Source organism: Peromyscus maniculatus, chromosome 14, assembly GCF_049852395.1.
Source record: "Peromyscus maniculatus bairdii isolate BWxNUB_F1_BW_parent chromosome 14, HU_Pman_BW_mat_3.1, whole genome shotgun sequence".
NCBI classification, from domain to species: Eukaryota; Metazoa; Chordata; class Mammalia; order Rodentia; family Cricetidae; genus Peromyscus; species Peromyscus maniculatus.
The window spans coordinates 87596889-87602933 of record NC_134865.1 but is presented as its reverse complement, the minus strand read 5'-3'; positions in this window follow the sequence as shown (position 1 = coordinate 87602933).

Below are 6045 nucleotides of genomic sequence, written 5' to 3'. Positions count from 1 at the left end.
GTATAGATAAAAGACAAGTGAAACAAAAATGTACAATGTGATATGAGAGAAAATATCTATAAGATAGCATTGAGTTCATTTTTTATTTTCCTTCTACAACTGGGAATGTCAGTCCTTAAGTGTGGTTGATATATCCAATGAGACTCCATTAATTAATACTATTTTATAGTTAATTGTAGAAACTTCTTTATTAAAGGTGAGAGCCAGTATTCATGTCACTCTCTCAAACCTGAACCTCCATCTGGCATGACTTGGTTTAGTCTTTGTGCATGTTGTCATAGTCTCTGTGGGTTCACATGCGTATTATTCCTGTTGTGTCTAGAAGACAATTTCTTTGGAGTTCTGCACCCCCTTCCGGTCCACAATATATTCAAATTTTAAATTCTCAGAAATAAGATCTATCTACACAGTTATCGTGGGCAACCTAAGAGCAATGACAATATCTCATACTGTTCAGGACCTGTGGATCCACTCTGACCATTAAGTCACACAGCATTACCTTGTGCCTGGAACTGAGATGTACAATTAATAACTCCTTTCTTTGGGGAATAGCTCTGTCCATACATGCAGGTTCCTGTCTTCAAAGACTCTGAAATTAAACAAAAGTACAAATCACATCCATGTACTTTACACTCAACTTTTTGTAAGCATAATCTCACATAACGATAGAGAATGATCAGCACCAGATCAGAGACAGTACTAATAACTGCATGGCAATTATTATCTAGATATCTCCAGTTTTGCATACACTTCTCTTAAAGTTATTATTTTTGGTAAAAATACTGTATCAATAGATGCATACAACTTAACCACAACCTGATTACAAAATTATTGCATCAACACAAATAAAATCTCAAATGTAAAACTAGACAACTACGATCTGTTCATTATTTCTAGACCTTTTGTTATAGAAATAACATTGTAATTTAGCATCTCTTTTCTCCACAGTGCACTTTCCTTGGTTCCCAGCCCCCCCCCCCTTATTTTGCTGTGCCATATGTATTCTGTGTCCTCTGCAGTCGTATTTATTACTTACATTGTAAGATCCCATATTTCAACATAGCTTTCTTTTAACCTTAATATTGGTTTAGCTGACTTCAACCCTTATTTCTCCATTTCCCAACACCACTTCATGTTTGAACATTTAGATCTCTACTAGCTACCCTATCTGCTTTCATTTTTCTCAATGTTTAATATATCCTCTCTCTAATTTCCCAAGACCCTAATGACACATTTCTAGTCTCTTGGCTTTGACAAATTAAATTTATAAAACTAAACATTCAAATTGACAACTACATAGGATAGAAAATATGAAGCCTTTGTGATTCTGTACCTTGGCGATCTCACTCAGCATATTTTTTCCAGGTCCATTCACTTTCTCTAGACTTCATGATTCATCCTTTTCCACTGAGTAATATTCCATTGTTTATATGTCCCACATTTTCATTATCTATTTATCCTGTTTTGGGAACCCAGCTTGCTTCTATTTTCTAGCTGCTGTGAACAGAACAGTGATAGAAATGGATGTGTGTCTCTATAATAAGATGAAGACTCATTTAAGTACATTCTGCCAGGGGCGGGGGGGATAGCTGAGACAATGTGCTATTTTATTTATTATATCTTTAGTGAAAACTCCAAACTTATTTCCAAAGTCACTGCACTAGTTTACACTCCCATCAAGCATGAACAAGGATTACCCTCCCACATCCATGCCTACATTTGTTGTCATATTTTTTCTTGATCATGGTTATTCTGAGATAAAAAAGTAACATTAAACTTGTTTTAATCTGCATTTCACCATTAGCTAAGATTGCAAGATGCAGAGAAACCAACCATGAACTGAACAGGAAACTCCCCCTGCAGACTAGGTTTCCCAGTGCCATCAGGGAGAGAAAAGACACCAATGATCTTATGCAGTACTAGACATTCAAGCTACAATATCAGCCTCAGGTAGCACATATCCACTAGTGCCTGACTGTTACGTAGTGACCAACTGCTTTCTAATTAGATTTGTGTCCTGCTCCATAGCAAAGAACTCATCCCATGAGTATACATGTTCAAATACTCATCCATAAGGAATAAATTGCTCCAGTAACCCTAATTGCCTTTCTAATGGTCATTGTCAAACTGCCTTATAACACTTATGTTTATACCCAATTGATGAGTGATTTTTAAGCCTTGATCACAGAAGCCTCTCTGTGCTGTGTCATGATTAATGCAGACATTCATGGTTGATGGGAGTGCTGAGAATGGGTGACTGAGTACTCAGCCACAGATGAATCATCTATATCAACCTCTCGTTCAACACATAATGATCATCACATAAGAGAAACTGAAAAGAATGTAGGATCCAGTATATGGGGTAGATAGGAATGGAATGATATCTTCAGCATTTGACAAGTTCTCATTGCACACATAAACTCATAGCAGCTACAGCAGAACATCTGTACAAAATCTGCTAACTAGCAGAACATCTGTACAAAATCAAGTCAGTCAAATTATAGCATGTGGGCCCATGAGATAGCTGAGCAGGTAAAGGTGCCTACTGGCAATCTTAATTATATCAGTTTGTTCATTGGACCCACATGGTAGAAGTAGAGAGTTGTACTATTAATTTCAGATGCACGTTTTAGTATATGTGTTCCTGGTCTACCTGGTCTACCTGGTTCACCACTAAACAAAGTGTTACAATTTTCTAAAAAATTGCTACATGGATGGAAGGATTTCCTGAGGGTCCAGACCAAACTGAGGGTCCATTGGCACTTGACGACTGATTTGGAAAATATAATCAATTTTCTTTGGAAGATTTCTGGACATTTCCTATGAATTAATGAATGACCTACTTATGTGTATATAGATCATACTAATTTTACTCACTGTGCTATTTGTTCATGAAAGAAACAGGTCAAGAAGTTGGGATAGAGAATTATTGTCAGGTCCCAAGAAGAGCCACAGGTGTATAGTGGGGGTAGATACTATCATGATACATTTAACATATGAAATAAAATTCCAAAGAATACACAATATCCTTATGGAAAATAAAACAACAATTTACATATGTTTAGAATGTTTATACAAGTGTATATTGTACACTGTGTATATTTCTCCACACCTGTACTCTTCCTTTTCTCACCCTTCCTATCTTAATTTTTATTCTACTAGACAGTTTCATTTATACATCATTACATATTTGCACACTTAATTGCATGTAACTATGAAATATCTAAGAACTACTAATGAGAGATTCATATAATGTCTGTGTTTCTGAGATGGTCTTAATTAATATGTGTATCTCCTGTTATATCGATTTTCCTAAATGTGATGTGATTTCCTCATTCTTCTCAGATGAAATATGTCTGTTGTGTTGCGTATATAACCATGTCTTCTTGATGCAACCCTCTGCTGACAGCTATACAGTTTATTTTTATATTTACGTTATTGTAGACAGCCCTGCAATAAACACTGATGTACAAATATTTTTGAGATACATTTTTGATCATCTCAGTCAGTTTTTTTACAACCTGCTGGAAAGGCAAGTATTAATTGTATGTATCTGAAAAGAGGCTATGAGTTCTCATACCTCAGCATGGTTTTTAGATTTCTAGTGACCATCATCATGATCACAAACACTTTTGTAAATCAGTCTGATAACCTTGTCACAGAAGGAGCAACTGTTTCAGGCCTAAAATCTATGGATGCTTAGGTCTTCATGTAACATCCACAATATCTTCACAGGGCTGAGGGAACGTGTATGGGATGCATTTCCTCTGACAAGTTTCTGACTTGGTGCTCAGCATCCAAGTGTCCTTTATCTCCTTCTCCAGCTGGACTTGGTTTTTTTTTTTAAAGAAATCTTCTGCTCATGAATATTCAAATTACTTGAGCCTCTCATGGTAAATACAGGAATGTCCACACCCTAAAACAACATGATCAGTGTCCTCTTCATAGTTACTGAACACACAGGCCCTCACCATGGAATGGAACTTGATTATTCTCTTTTTTTGTGGCAGCATCTACAGGTAAGTGGACCCCCAGTTCCAACCATGAAGAGGATGCAGGGACTGAAGGGAAAATGACATCCACTCTGCCTTTGTTTCTTCAGTCCACTCCCAGGTCCTGCTGCAGCTGTCTGGAGCAGAGCTAAGGAGGCCTGGGTCCTCAATGAATGTGTCCTGCAAGGCTTCTGGCTACATCATTGCTCTCTATGATATGCACTTGGTGAAACAGGAATCCGGACAGGTCCTGGAGTGGATTGGAAATATTTATCCTGGAAACTGTGGTACTAAATACAACCAGAAATTCAAGGGCAAGGCCACATTGACCACAGACAAATCCTCCAGCACAGCCTACTTGGAGCTCAGCAACTTGATGCTGTGGATATCGTTCTGTATAAATAAAACACTGATTGGCCAGTGGCTAGGCAGAAAATATAGGCGGGACAAGGAGAGGGGAAAATTCTGGGAAGTGGAAGGCTGAGTCAGGGAGACTGCCTGCAGCCGCCACCAGCACAAGGAAGATGTGAGGTACCAGTAAGCCACTAGCCACGTGGCAAAGTATAGATTAATAAAATTGGGCTGGATATAAGAATAAGAGCAAGACAATGACAGGCCTGAGCTAATGGCCAAACAGTTTAAATAACATAAGAGTTGGTGTGTTTATTTTATAAGTGGGCTATGGGACTGCCAGGGATTGGCAGGACCTGGAGAGAAAACTCTCCAGCTACAAATGGCGCCCAACAGAGTTACCACCTTAAACCAGCTACAGCTTGACATTTGAGGACTCTTCCGTCTATTACTTTGGGAGATACAGTGTTGCAACACACATCCTGAATGTGTCAGAAACCCTGAGGAGCAGGAAGCTGCCCTGGGACTGAGATGACAGAGAAGATCAGCCTGGAGACTTTCTCAGAAATAATCGTTCTGAGTGTCTATTTTCTGCCTACTTGTCACACAGACATCTATATTGCTTTTGTCAAATTTGCAAAAGGATGAAGACATAGGATGCCCTTAGAGTCCACCATACCTTGTCAATTTCTTCACCAGTGATCACCTCCATTGACATGTTTCTTCTTTAATAAAACCATAAAATGGAAAACTCTGATGATACATTATGATAAAAAATCTCTGGATTCTGTGGTGAGAGTATTTGTTGGAATATCTGGGAATAAAGTATAATACAAATTTGACCTGTCAAATCTGAATCACCAACAGCTGAGCAGACAAAAACTCCTTTCATAGTCTTAAGTCTTAAATTATCTTAGGTGTATTGTCAACTCTAGCTGGGTGGTCAAGCAGTTGTTCCAGTCTCCTAGAATTAAGAGATATTTATATCATAATGCACTGCCATAAACATAATTCTTGTAAGTTGGACAAATTTGTTACTAAAATACTTCTCAGAGAACTCATTTATGAGCTTAATTATACCCACATGTTAATTGAGGTTGGTTCTGAGTTTATACCTTAATTTGTGGTCCCATATTTTCTGGTCCCAGTCTCTGTAACCTTCCCTAGAGTCACTATATTTACAGAACATGGACCTACATAGATACAGCATCAACTTTCACAGTACATTGCATACTGGGTGGTCATCCTTGTTCTACAGTGCACTTGGCTTTTGATAATAGGCAAGTAACAACCAGCATGGGAAGCAAAGAAAGAAACTGGGTCTGTGAGAATGAGTAGATAGAGAGAAGTCTAGAAACTCCACTCTAGGTTCCTTCTCTGGTGTCTTTCCATTCTCCAGTCCTGGCTCCTCCCCAGGACATGGCACTTCTGTACTGATTGGTGGCAAGTATCAGTATGAAGAGCTATGAAACGGCCTCTCTATGATAAAAGATTCTCAGGTCCCAGGTTTCTAATTGGGGAATTCATTCTACTATGAGGTAAACTGTCCTCATGGTGACTTAGAGGGCTTTTGAGTCATATCATTTCTGTTTTTTCAGCATTCCCATGAGAGTGACATAGATTTTAGTGATCTCTGTCAAATCTTGTATCCTTCAAGGCAAGAGTTCTAACTGACATACGATATGGTCTCCTGGGCTTGTAC